This window comes from Myotis nattereri (genome assembly GCF_964212035.1).
Source record: "Myotis nattereri genome assembly, chromosome: 5".
Lineage (NCBI taxonomy): Eukaryota > Metazoa > Chordata > Mammalia > Chiroptera > Vespertilionidae > Myotis > Myotis nattereri.
Genome location: NC_138080.1, coordinates 1,674,454 through 1,688,688, shown reverse-complemented (window position 1 = coordinate 1,688,688; position 14,235 = coordinate 1,674,454). Strand labels below are relative to the sequence as shown.

At 51.6% G+C, this 14,235-nt stretch overlaps 1 protein-coding gene across 1 annotated transcript in view; it reads left to right on the top strand.

Annotated features, from left to right (window-relative positions):
• NDST4 (N-deacetylase and N-sulfotransferase 4) overlaps positions 1-14,235 on the top strand; it is a gene marked incomplete at its 5' end in the record, with an annotated part of 164,226 nt that overhangs the window by 46,410 nt on the left and 103,581 nt on the right. The window lies entirely within an intron of this gene.

The window sequence follows — 14,235 nt, the reverse complement described above, 5'->3', positions numbered from 1 at the left end:
GCCAGCAGGGGAGGGACCATGGGAGGGCTCCAGGCCGTGTCTGGCCCATCTTGCTCAGTCCGGATCAGCCAGACCCCAGCAGCAAGCTAACCTACCAGTCAGAGCACCTGCCCCCGATGGTCAGTGCATGTCATAGTGACTGTTCAGCCGGTCGACTCTCTGCACCCTGGTGGTCAGTGCACGTCATAGCAAGCGGTTGAGCAGCCTTAGCATGTCATTAGCATATTATGCTTTGATTGGTTGGACGGACAACCAGACACTTAGCATATTAGGCTTTTATTATATAGGATTGTGTAATTAGAGGTTTGCGTACTGCCTCCTCCACAGTCATGAAAGGTCATTGGTTTCTGTTGTTCTCCTTTGTAGCACTGGTGTCTAGAACAAAGTACACATTCGACAGAAATTCAGCAAACAAATGAGTAGGAGGAATGATAAAGTAATTCTTCTTTTTATAGGCAGCCCAGCACCGAACAAATATAGGCATTCAGTGAATATTCATAGGGTTAATGATAAAGTAAGACCTGTAACGTGTTCAACTTCATCAAATTAAACACCAGCAATTTGAAATGAAAGAATCAAGTCCTGGTTAAAATTAGAAGAACAGGTCTCCCATGGTGGTAAGATTGAAAAAAATAGTCAGCCTTGGAAATCAACTATATTTCAGACTCAGCGTCTGATAATTAAATTGGTTAGAGCTTAGTTTTCCTGTGAAAGAGGTTAAACTATTTTCCACTTTTCCTCTGATCATCAATTCAGAAATAATCCTAGTCATGTTTTTCCAATTAGCTTGAAAGGGATGAAATACTAAGTCCTGAGGCAACACCATTCATGCACGTGCAATTCACGGCACTAACATGTCTGTGAGTGCACTTCTGGTGGTGCCATGACTCGGGGGCCCCTGGGGTGCGGCTGGAGTGGCAGCAGGAAGATGAAAATACGAGGTGCCAGCCCCAAGACCAGGCCAGCTGTATGGACAGAAGGACAGACGGCCCTGGGTTCCATCTGGCACAGCCCAGAAAGCCACCCCCTGCAGCCGTGTCACAGGGATAGCCAAGCTCCACTTTTGGGTGGACAGTGACCAATCCCACCAGGGGCAAGAGCGACTCGCTGAGCCACCAGAGTGATGGTTCTATCTGAAAACCGTTCCTTTCCTAGATCCCCGTGAAGGCGCCTACCTACTGTTTTTATCCTCAGTAGTTAGTACACGTGTTGAAGCCGGGGTACATATTACTGTTGACGTGTGATCATGATAAAAAGAAACAAACCTCTGGTGAATCTGTTTCTGCTTTGATGAGCGATGGCATTGTGTTAGTACAAATTAGTTTCAATGACACATTTTTTAATTATTTCCTTTTAGCCACTCAAAATCCATAAAGGCTCAGGTGAAGAGATCCATTGACGTAGGGATAGGAGAGGATGTTGACTTAATTTCTAGAACTCCAGGTGCCGCGGTTGGCGAGCAGGAGGGAGCCTGCCATCCTGGGCTGTCCCCGTCCAGGGACCCAGGGTCTAGTCTCCTCCCTGCCCAGCCACCTGCTGACCACGCGAGCACGTGACGTCCACTTCAACATCTTGTGCCTCATTGTCATGATTCGTAAAACGATGGCTCAGGAGCCCTAGAGCCTTCACATCGTCAGGTAGCAGCCTCGTGCCTGGACACAGACCTTGATACCTGCTCTCTGACACCAGGAGGCGTGGCCCAGACCGCTCACCTGCTCCTGCCCGCTGGCCCTGGGCCTGCAGGCACCGCTCTGACGCCCGCCCTGGATATGTGCGCACAGTAGGTAGTTTCCACTTCATGAAGGAAATGCAAGACTGTAAATCGTGGTTGAAAGCTGAGCGCCGATTTAACAAGCATTTGTTAAGCGGCTGCTGAGCCGCGTGGGGAAATATCCTTTCTGTTGCAGCCCCGCAGGCGTGGGCCACCCTGCTGTGCACAGAAGTCCAGCACGTAAGGAAACACAACCAGTGGGCACACTGGTGGGTCCATAACCAGATTCCAAGTATGGGCCTCGACAGAGTTCCCTCGGACACGGGGAGGTTTTCCTCGGCGGACAGACGGGGTCAGACTCTGGTTCTTTTTAGCCAGATTGGTGGGTTGGAAGGTGTGTGACGGCTCACATATTTCTGTTAAAAGGCGGGAGGGAGCCCTGGCTGGTGTGACTCAGTGGATAGAGCATCAGCTTGCGGACTCAAGGGTCCCAGGTTCGATTCCGGTCAAGGGCATGTACCTTGGTTACAGGCACATCCCCAGTGGGGGGCGTGCAAGAGGCAGCTGATCAATGTTTCTCTCTCATCGATGTTTCTAACTCTCTATAAAAAATCAATAAAATATATTTTTAAAAATTTTTTAATAAAAAGCAGGAGGGAGCCCAGCTGGTGTGGCTCAGTGGTTGAACATCGACCTGGGAACCAGAAGGTTATGGTTCGATTCCTGGCCAAGGGCACATGCCTGGGTTTCGGGCTCGATCCCCAATGTGGGGGCGTGCAGGAGGCAGCCGATCCATGATTCTCTCTCATCACTGATGTTTAAATCTCTCTCCCTCTCCCTTCCTCTCTGAAATCAATAAAATATATATTTTTTTAAAATGGGTGCAGAGAACTTGGAAAAGGGAAATAACTTTTGCATGGAAATGAGGGTCGCGCCAAGACTGGGACGAGGAAGACAGAGCTGCCAAGCTCTGCCCTAGGCGTTCGGGCTTGGTCCACCTTCCTTCTCGGCCTTCTCTAGTGATTGGCGGGCCCCTCGGAGTCGCCCCTAATCAGCCTGCTCCCTGCACGCTGGAGAAGGAGCCAAAACACCCGGAAACCCTTATCAGGCGCTGATTACTGCAGATACCTGATTTCTTCGCAGCCTTCTCAGAAGCAGACGTCCCCATGAGACAATGCGTGAGGGAAGTAAAAGATTAAGTTACTTGGAAATCAGGTAAAATGTTCAAATGTGATTTCTCCACACTGTCTGCCCCTTACATCAATTAACCGTCAGTTAACCTTACCCTCATGTTATCCGTTTTCTGACTTCGGGTAACAGTCAAATCTTCTCCCGTTTAAAGCCAGATGACCTGGCTGCCGTGATATTTGGAAGTGAATTGGGTTGATAACATTCAGCTTTTACAAAGCTGCATTGAGCCCTGACCGGTTTGGCTCAGTGGATAGAGCATTGGTCTGTGGACTGAATGGTCCCAGGTTCGATTCTGGTCAAGGGCATGTACCTTGGTTGCGGGCACATCCCCAGTAGGAGGTGTGCAGGAGGCAGCTGATCGATGTTTCTAACTCTCTATTCCTCTCCTCTCTGTAAAAAAATCAATAAAATATTTTTTAAAAAAGAACAGTAGCTATTTCCATTACCATCATGGAAAGCTGCCTAAACTTTTAAAAGCTGCGTTGAAGTCGTTATTTCTTCTAAATGACTTCCTTTTTTCTCTTCGGTCCATGAGGACCCCCCATGAGCCCAGGAAGGAATTCTCCAGGGACGTCTTCTCAATTCGCCTGAGCAAGAGACGCACACGGGCCAGTCGTGTGAATTCTGGTCTGTAGAGGACGGGGTGCTCTGGATGAGAAGTGGGTGTTTGTTATTGGCCTTGTTTACATAACCCAAGGGGCTTATGGTCCCAAAAATGGAAGGTTCCCTCTCAGTCTGGGCTGACCACCTCTCCAACAGGTGCACGGAGGAGACCAGGCCACCTGTATGACACAGGTGCCCCTAGATCTGAGGGGGCACTTTGGAGACAGAGCCAAGAAGGGAAGGCTCAGCCCGGCCGGTGTTGGCCCAGTGGTTGAGCATCAATCTAGGAACCAGGAGGTTCCAGTTCGATTCCCCGTCAGGGCACATGGCCGGGTTGCAGGCTCAATCCCCAGTGGAGGGGGCGTGCAGGAGGCATGATTCTCTCTCCTCACTGATGTTTCTCTCTCTCTCTCTCTCTCTCTCTCTCCCTTCCCCTATAAAATCAATAAAATATATTTAAAAAGAAAAAAGAGGAGAAGACTCAGCCCTTAGAATGCCCCTTGCCTGTTGCTGTTATTCAAATGTGCCCCTACGCTAAGAGGTGCCCTCTGACCCGCAAATGAGGGGTCAGACACAAAAGGACGGAGAAGCACAGCAGGAGACGAGGGTCCCCGAACCCGAGCCCAGTGTCTGTCAGGGTGAGCTTCCAATGGGAAATCTGCAATCTGAGGATCGCCCCAGTTTTCAGCTTCTTGACCCATAAAAGTGATAAGCCCCAGGCAGCTCTTCCGGATCCGCCTCAACTGTGTCTCCCATAATTCCTCACCGCAGGTCTTCCTGCCCCACTTTAAGGGTAAGAAAACCAAGCTTCAGGAAATGCATTCTGAGGGGACAACCCCAGCTTCTGCTTTAAATCTCCACCACATTGTCCTTTCAATGCATCAAAAAACAAGGGGGGTTTTTTTGCAAGCCATAAGAAAGAGATTATAAAAGACATTATTATTATAGAGAAAATGTGAAAGGTATTTGTAAAAATCAAACGCACAATCCGGGAAATAAGTAAGAACGAAGGCGTTCAGATTGAAATGGGTCACGGGAAGACGGTGCTGGAGGAAGCCCGGAAAATTCGCACGGAGACGTCAGGGTCCTGCCGTATCATTCAGTCCCTGGTGGGACCCGGGGCTTGAAGGGTTGCACGCCCCCTCCACTGGGGATCGAGCCTGCAACCCAGGGGTCATACATGTGTCTAATTTAGATGCTCATTTGCGCTGACGCGGAGTCCCAGTGTCAGAGTCCCAGTGGTAGCAGTTATTTCAAACAAAAAAGAGGTCAGCGCACTTTCACCTTTCCTGCTCCTGAGAGAAAATGGCCGGGCTACCAGTTGACTGAAAACAAATCAATAGTTTAGACCAGTGGTCGGCAAACTCATTAGTCAACAGAGCCAAATATCAACAGTACAACGATTGAAATTTCTTTTGAGAGCCAAATTTTTTAAACTTAAACTCTATAGGTAGGTACATTGTTATTAACTTAGTTAGGGTCCTCCTAAGCTGGCCTTTGCTAAAAACGTCCTCCATCTCATTGAGGTACATTCGCTGAGGTCGACCCCTTCCAACTCTCCCATCCACACTCGTCTTGTACACTTGTTTTGTCTATCTCCTTTCCTTCATCCTCTCTATATGTCCAAACCGTCTCAACATACCTTTCTCAATCCTCAACACTACATCTTCTTTCACTCCATAATGTTCCCTAAAATTAACTTAATAAACTTTACCTAAAGTTTTAAGTCAACTTCGCACTGTAAGTGTGTGCCTGCACGTGGTATTTTGTGGAAGAGCCACACTCAAGGGGCCAAAGAGCCGCATGTGGCTCGAGAGCCACGGTTTGCCGACCACTGGTATAGACTATTATTATGCTAATCCTATCTAATAAAAGAGAAACATGGTAATTAGCCATACATCCGCTACCCTTCCCATTGGCTAATCAGGGCAATATTTAAATTAACTGCCAGCCAAGATGGCGGCCGGCAGCCAGGCAGCTTGAAGCTAATATGAGGCTTGCTTGCTTCAGTGACGGAGGAATCCAACGTTCCCCACCTGCCACTGCCGGCCTCTGAGCTTGCAGTCTGAAACATTGTTACAAATATAGAAGCTAAACAAAACCCCAGAAACCTGCTTTCAGCTGGCCGGGATCTCAGAGCTGGAGTTGAAACAGAGTTTTGATTATAGAACCCAAACAAACCAGATACCTGCTTTCAGCAGCCGAGGCCTAAGAGCTGGAGCCAAGCCTCAGAGCTAAAGCTGGCCCAGAATTAAAAAAAGAAAAAAGAAAAAAAGGAGCGGTTGGGACCTTCAGTCACCCGCCAGCTTGAAAACAGCCCTCAGCCCCTCACCCAGACTGGCCAGGCACCCCAGTGGGTACTCCCACCCTGAAGGGTGTGTGACCAGCTGCAAACAGCCATCATCCCCTCATCCAGGCTGGCCAGGCACCCCAGTGGAGACCCCCACCCTGAAGGGTGTGTGACCAGCTGCAAACAGCCATCAGCCCCTCATCCAGGCTGGCCAGGCACCCCAGTGGAGACCCCCACCCTGAAGGGTATGTGACCAGCTGCAAACAGCCATCAGCCCCTCACCCAGGCTGACCAGGCACCCCAGTGGGGACTCCCACCCTGATCCAGGACACCCTTCAGGGCAAACCAGCCGGCCCCCACCCATGCACCAGGCCTCTATCTTATATAGTAAAAGGGTAATATGCCTCCCAGCACCGGGATCAGCGGAGCCACGAGGCCTCCCCGCACCGGGATCAGCATGACGGGGGCAGCGCCCAAACCCCCTGATCGCCCTGTGGCTCTGTGTGTGACAGGGGGCGGGGCCACAACCTCCCTATCCACCCTGCTCTGTTCATGACAGGGGAAGGCACCCCAACCCCCTGATCAGCCCTGCTCTGTGCCTGATGGGGGGAGCTCACCAACCCCCTGATTGACCCTGCTCTGTGAGTGTCAGGGGGTGGCGCCGCAACCTCCCCATTGACCCTGCCTTGAGTGTGACGGGGGTGGTGCCCCAACCCCCCAATCGGCCCTACCCTGAGCGTGACTGGGGGTGGCATCGCAATCTCCCGATCCGCTCTGCTCTGTGCATGACAGGGGGCGGCGCCCCAGCTCCCCAATCGGCCCTGCTCTAAGCCCGACCAGGGGCTGCACCTAGGGATTGGGCCTGCCCTCTGCCACCCGGGAGCAGGCCTAAGCCAGCAGGTCGTTATCTCCCGAGGGGTCCCAGACTGCGAGAGGGCACAGGCCGGGCTGAGGGACCCCCCTCCCCCCTGAGTGCACAAATTTTTGTGCACCGGGCCTCTAGTCTCTTTATAATTGACATTAAACTATGTGTCAAGAGGTGCAATTGTTTCCTGTGTGATCCGTCTCCACCGGGCCCCTACCCGTGCTGAGGGGGCTCTGGTCTCGTCGGATGATGCCATTAAACAGACAGCTCTTATGTATGTTTCCTGTGGAGAGAGGGCTGGGTGAGAGTGGCCAGCCAGTGCATGTCTAGCCACTGGATTTATACCCGCCGTGCCACTCCAGGGGAGAGTCTGGAATGGTGGCAAATCATAGCGTCTCAGACAGCTCCAACGTGACCTCTTCCAGGCGAGGCAGCTCAAGCAATCTGTGGAGACTTCTTATAAATATACTAGAGGCCCGGTGCACGGATTCATGCTCCAGTGGGTTCCCTCAGCCTGGCCTGCAGGGATCAGGCTGAAACTGGCCAGGTGCATGGATTCATCCAGGGCGTGTCTGGCCTGTCTCACCCAGTCCTGATGTGCTGGACCCCAGCAGGAAGCTAACCTACCAGTTGGAGCATCCACCCCGTGGTGGTCAGTGCACATCATAATGACTAGTTGAACAGTCGAACGAGTGGTTGGACACTTAGCATATTTGGCTTTTATTATATAGGACTAGAGGCCCAGTGCATGAAATTTGTGCACTGGGGGGCGGAAGGGGAGTCCTTCAGCCCGGCCTGTGCCCTCTCGCAGTCCGGGAGCCCTCGGGGGATGTCCAACTGATGGCTTAGGCCCGCGATGCAGGTCTAAGCTGTCAGTTGGACATTCTTAGTGCTGCCATTGAGGTGGGAGGGGCTCCCACCACCACTGCTGTGCTCGCCAGCCATGAGCCCAGCTTCTGGCTGAGTGGCTCTCCCTCTGTGGGAGCACACTGACGACCAGGTGGAAGCTCCTGTGTTGAACGGCTGCCCCCTGGTGGTCGGTGCATATCATAGCAACCAGTCTTTCCACTGTCGGGCCAAAACTGGCTCTCCGACATTCCCTGAGGGGTCCTGGATTGCAAGAAGGTGCAGGCTAGGCCGAGGGACCCCACCAGTGCACAATCAGGGCCGGGTAGAGATGCAGGAGGTTGGCCAGCTGGGGAGGGACTGCAGGAGGGCTTCAGGGTCTGTCCAGCCCTCTTGCTCAGTCCTGATCGGCTGGACCCCAGCAGCAAGTGTCTGCCCCCTGATGGTCAGTGCACATCATAGCGAGTGATTGAGCTGCCTTAGCATATCATTTGCATAGTAAGCTTTGATTGGTTGAACGGACGATGGGACGACCAGACACTTAGCATATTAGGCTTTTATTATATAGGAGGATTTTTATTGACTTCAGAGAGGAAGGAAGAGGAAGAGAGAGAGAGAGAAAGATCAATGATGAGAGAGAATCATGGATTGGCTGCCTCCTGCATGCCCCCCACTGGGTATCGAGCTCTCAACCCAGGGCATGTTCCCTGAACAGAATCGAACCTGGGATCCTTCAGTCCACAGGCTGATGCTTTATCCACTGAGCCAAACCGGCCAGAGCTGTGGAGACTTTATGGCTTCCTCCATTCCCCTTGGCATGTTCCGCTAGCAGTGGTTCTCAACCTTCTGGCCCTTTAAATACAGCTCCTCATGGTGTGGCCCAACCATAACATTATTTTTGTTGCTGCTTCATCACTGTCATGTTGCTGCTGTGATAAATCGTCATGTAAATATCTGATATGCAGGATGGTCTTAGGCAACCCCTGTGAAAGGGTCGTTCCACCCCCAAAGGGGTCGCGACCCACAGGTTGAGAACCACTGTGCTGGTGAATCATGAATACCTGGTTCGCTCCAGCCAGGTGAGTAATTTACAGGGAAACCGAACCCCATTGACATTTTTAACTCAGAGGGTTTGTTTTTTATAAGAGCAATGTGTTCCCGGGTGTGCGATCACATTGTGTCCTCTGGTTGTCTAACCGGCCGGCTCCAGGCCTGTCTCAGGGATAAGGGAGGCTGCTGTGTGTTTGAACTTGATGCCCGTCCTCTCCGTCAGCGGAGGGTGAAGACTGCCCCACCCCGAGGCTGGGGTGCAGCGCCCAGCTCCTGGAAATTGATCCCCTCAGCCCTGAGCACGGCCACCACCCAGCGTGTTGTATTGAGCTCTGTCTCCAGGTACTGTTCTCGCCTCATGGACACATCGGGGTGCAAAGAGGAACTGCTCCCCGCCTTCATCCGGGCGTGCACCTCGGAGGTGGGGAGTCCACGCAGTATGGGGCATCCTCGTCTCCACACGTGGGAGCTGAGAGTCAAGGCGTAAGGGGGTGAGTTGTAGACCTCGCCTTCCAACCCACACCTGGGACCCCCGGCCTGAGCTCAGCCTCGGGGTGACGTCCAGCCACAGGAAGCTCCGGCCGCTGCTCCAGTGTTGGCCGGATGAGGGCGGTGCGTTGGGATGCGGGAAAAGTGTTAGGACGTTGGGTGATACTCATCTGCGAGTAAGAAAGAGATTGACCTGAAGTATCACGTAGAAGAGACAGCCTTGGTGCCCCACTTGGGGGCTCTCGGGCAGCCTTGCACCTGCAACCACGTGCACAGCCTCCCTGCGGGGGGCGGGGTGTCCTGGGGGACAGTGGCACCCTCCCAGCATCTTCAGTTCCAGGCTGGAGCTCCATGTGGGACTTGCTGAAGGGACCTGCAGATTGTATCTGTTTGACTAGATTAGCCCTCACAGAGGCAGTGGGCGGTCTGAAAACTCTCCCTCAGAGAGGCTGCCAGTGGAACGTGCCACCGATACCTCGGGCCCAGTGGACACGGGAGGTGCCCAGCGGCGTCCCCATGTCTTGTCCATCAGTCACTCTGCAGCCTGCTCAGCTCCCACCCGCCCAGTCACAGGCCTCACAAGCAAGACATGGGACTCTTGCACTGCTGGCGAGGTCACGGTTCCATTCCCGGTCAGAGCACATGCTCTCCCTCTCCCATCCTCTCTGAAATCAATAAAAATACATATTTTTTAAAAAGACATTATAATCTTCATTAGCACCAAAAAGGTATAAAGATGTTAATAAAATAGAAGAAAATTTCAAATGGTGTTTGTTCATTTGCTCATTTCCATTTTTCATATTTGATAAAGGACATAAATGCATATAGATGGACCAGTATATCATCTATAAAAATAAATATCTGTGCATAACGGGTACATTCTCAAAATATTTACTGATTGTTGTGGGACCACAGGTCTACATCATCAAAATAACTTACATTATAAATGAGGATCGATTTTTATTATAAAATGAACGTTAACTTACTTCTGTATTTACAAATCCATAGGAATTAATCATCAATACTTATAACTTTTAAATGTTTCTAAATGTCCGAATAAATCTCTTTTTCCCAGCTGAGCTATAATTCTCATTTCAGTGTTTATATTTGGAATATGTCCATGCATTTATGCAGGAACATTATGTGCTTAATCCATTTTCAGGTCATTTAAACTCAATTACAATATTTACTATTAGCTCTTCATCCATGTCCCCAGCCAGCCACTTCTTGTCTTTAATTAACTTCAGGGTCTGTGTGTGAGCAGGTCTTGGTCTTCCCATGTGGGCTCCAAGCTCTCTAGTTCCTGTCTCCTTCTTATCTCTGTATATAAAAGGCTAAGCGACTGTCCAACTATCTGACCGGTAGCTATGACACTGACTGACCACCGGGGGGCAGATGTTCAATGCAGGAGTTGCCATGATGCACACTGGCCATTTAAAAATAAACGGCACCACGGACCTGACACCGACAAACCAACACTCGGCTTCCCCCAAGTGGGACACAGGCCCCACCACCACCCCAGAGCAACATCCCACCAAATCTCAGCCAATGCTGCCAAGACCCCATGGTGCAAAATGCGGCCCACAGCCCAGCCCAGCCCAGAAACGGTGGCTGTGGGTGCCAGGTAATGACGTCACATAGCAATGCCTGGCTTCCTCTCCCTGGCGACTAGCCTCCTTGGAGTTTCTTCAGCCCAGGAACCCGACTTGCTTTATAGCCAGGTGCAAACATTTTACACTGTAACCAAATGTCTGTGAAGAATTTTCCCGTGCCTCATCTCATTTGATCCTCACAGAAGTCCTGGAGTAGGTAGATAGGAGACTCGGTAGAACCCTATTTTCTTCTCATTAGTGAGATGCGAATAGCGATATTAAAATATCTCTTCTAACTCATTTTCTTCCAATGTGCATGAATCCGGGCACCGGGCCTCTAGGCTTAGGTAAGTGAGTAGACCAGTCCTGTGTTCTCGTCCTCTGAAAGGCACTTTGCCTGTCTCTCCTTCCCACTCACTGCTATCGCCATCTAAGCTCTTAAAGTCCAAGTAGATATTAGTTTAATAAACTCTTTTTGCCTCATCACCCTGGCTGCTCTGTCCACATTGGCCAGATTATATTAATTTTAAAGATTAAAGTTTTTTGCCCTGACCAGTTTGGCTCAGTGGATAGAGCGTCAGCCTGTGAACTGAAGGGTCCTGGGTTCGATTCCGGTCAAGGGCATGTGCTTTGGTTGTGGGCATATCCTCAGTGGCAGGTGTGCAGGAGGCAGCTGATCGATGTTTCGCTCTCATCGATGTTTCTGGCTCTCTATCCCTCTCCCTTCCTCTGTAAAAAAAAAATCAACAAAATATATTTTTTTTAAAAAAAAAAAGGCCCTGACCGGTTTGGCTCAGTGAATAGAGGGTCGGCATGCAGACCAAAGGGTCCTGCATTCGATTCCAGTCAAGGGCATGTACCTTAGTTGCGGGCACATCGCCAGTATGGGGTGTGCAGGAGGCAGCTGATCGATGTTTCTCTCTCATCGATGTTTCTAACTCTCTATCCCTCCCCCTTCCTCTCTGTAAAAAATCAATCCTATATAATAAAAGCCTAATATGCAAATCAACTGAAAGGTGGAATGATTGGTTGCTATGACACACACTGACCACCAGGGGGCAGATGTTCGATGCAGGAGCTGCCCCCAGCCTGCAGGCCCCAAGCCAGCCAAGGTGGGTGCCACTGGGGCCCCCGCCCTGATCACCCCTTTCGTCACCCCACAGATCGGCCCTGATCACCAGCTAGGCCTAAGGACCTTACCCATGCATGAATTTCATGCATTGGGCCTCTAATAAAACATATTTTTTTAAAAAGATTAAAGTTTTTTGGCCTGGCAGGTGTGGCTCAGTGGTTGAGTGTTGACCTATGAACCAGGAGGTCAAGGTTCAATTCCCCGTCAGGACACATGCCCTGGTTTTGGGCTCGATCCCCAGTGGGGAGCATGTAGGAGCGTGGAACATGGGGGCTTCGGCCATGGCGGGATGGTGAAGCAGGTGAGCGCGGGTGCCAGACCAAGGCAGAGCACCAGTCGCTGTCATGAGGGCAAGACTCTGGTGGTTACTGAAAATTCTTTGCTCCCACAGGCTGCGGTCCAGCCCGGTGCTCGCACCCACAGCCAGCGCCTGGTACCAGCCCTGATCGCTCAGCACTGTCAATGGGTGTGACCGGCAACCGCTGGCTCCAGTCACCCCTGAGGGCTTCTCCACCTCCCCCTGCCCCTGAGGGGTGATTGGGGCTGGCAGCTGCCGCTCGCACCCACTGCCGGTGACGGCCACGCTTGCACCCACAGCCAGTGCTGGAGACGCCACTGGCACCCAGTGCCAGCACCAGAGCCAGGCCCGATCGCACACACTGCTCGCGCTGGCCCCAATCGCTCCTCGCTGTCCGCAGGTGTGAGCAGGGCCAGCGCTGTCAGCACGTGGGAGCAGCGGTGGCAGGAGTGGGGCTGAGGCAAACGGGACCAGGGCCATGGTGGGAGGGTTCAGGTGGGGGTGCAGAGGATGGGCCAAGACCCGCCCCTGTGCCCACCGCAGCCTCATGGCCCACAGTTCCTCTCAAGGTGCACGAATTTGTGCACTGGGCCCCTCGTAAAAATATAAATAACAGGTGTCCCAAAAAGGGCAGAACTGTGGAGACGGTGAAGTGGCGAGTGGTCGCCAGGAGGGGAAGGAGAGTTAGTGAGGTTGGGGTTGGGGACAGGTTACCTCACTGACAGGCATTCAGGGTTACAAATGGGGAGTCTGTGCAAATATGGGGAGGAGGGCGTGAATGGGGGCTGTGCTTATGCTTAAAAAAAAAAAAGGTGTGAGGCCCTAGCCAGTGTGGCTCAGTGGATAGAGCGTCAGCCTGCAGACTGGGTTGTGGGCTTGATCCCCAGTGTGGGCGGGAAGGAGGCAGCCGATCAATGATTCTCTCTCATCACTGATGTTTCTATCTCTCTCTCCTTCTCCCTTCCTCTCTGAAATCAATGAAAAAAATATATATATTTTTTTAAAAAGGTGTGAGTCTTGCATCAGGGAGGGGCCTAGGAGACACCTGGTTAAACATGATATGGGATCCTGACTGCTCCCTGGATGATAAACTGGGGGTGGGGAAGTGGGGGTGGGGGACTGGGGGTGGGGAAGTGGGGGTGGGGCAGTGAGGGTGGGGCAGTGGGGCTGGGGGTGGGGGATGGGGGTGGGGAAATGGGGGTGGAGGGCTGAGAGTGGGAGAAAAATCACACAAAGGAAATTAAGGGCAAAGGAAGAACAATGAGAATAGAGTGTAGACTTTTGTCAACAATAATGTGTCTGCCGGATCATGAGTGGTGACAGATAGACTCACGAACATAAGATGGAGTGGTGTCAGTCTATGGGAACTCTCTCTATCACCTTTGCCATTTTCCTGCAAATCTGAACATTTTCAAAGTGAAAAGCGTGTTGAAGAAAAAGATCTAGTCTCCTAGGCAGGAACAGGGCTAGACACATTAGGAAGGTACGTAGCAGGTTTCGCACGTGCAGATACAGCCCCTGAAGGCAGATACCTAAGTACATGTGCACTGATATCGTCTTAAAGACTCAGATCTGCATGAGGAGGTAGAGCCCAAGGTTAAAGGGATCCCGATGGGGTGTGTGCGTCGTCAGAGTGAAATAAAACTTCGTTTAAGGCCAGGTGATCCATTGCATTGTTAGGCCGAAATCTGCTCATCTTGTTTGTATTCACATGTGCTCAGCAGCCAGTGGTCCCTCCCCTCCTATGGGAACTGTGTGTGATTAACCCCACCTGCCCTGGGGGTAGAGGTACCGCAGGTGCAAAAGCAGCTGACACGGCCGAGGCTCCCCAGGTCAGTCAGCCGCTAGCTCCCTCCTCTCCCCGCTCGTCCACGCGCCCTTCCCATCACTACCCACAGCCCCAGATACTTTTTAAAATATTTGTTATTGATTTTTTTACAGAGGAGAGGGGAGAGGGATAGAGAGTTAGAAACATCGATGAGAGAGAAACATCGATCAGCTGCCTCCTACACACTCCCCACTGGGGATGTGCCTGCAACCAAGGTACATCCCCTTAACCGGAATCGAACCTGGGACCCTTCAGTCCACAGGTCAATGCTCTATCCACTGAGCCAAACGGGTTAGGGCCCCCAGATATTTTTTTAAAATATTTTTATTGATTTCAGAGA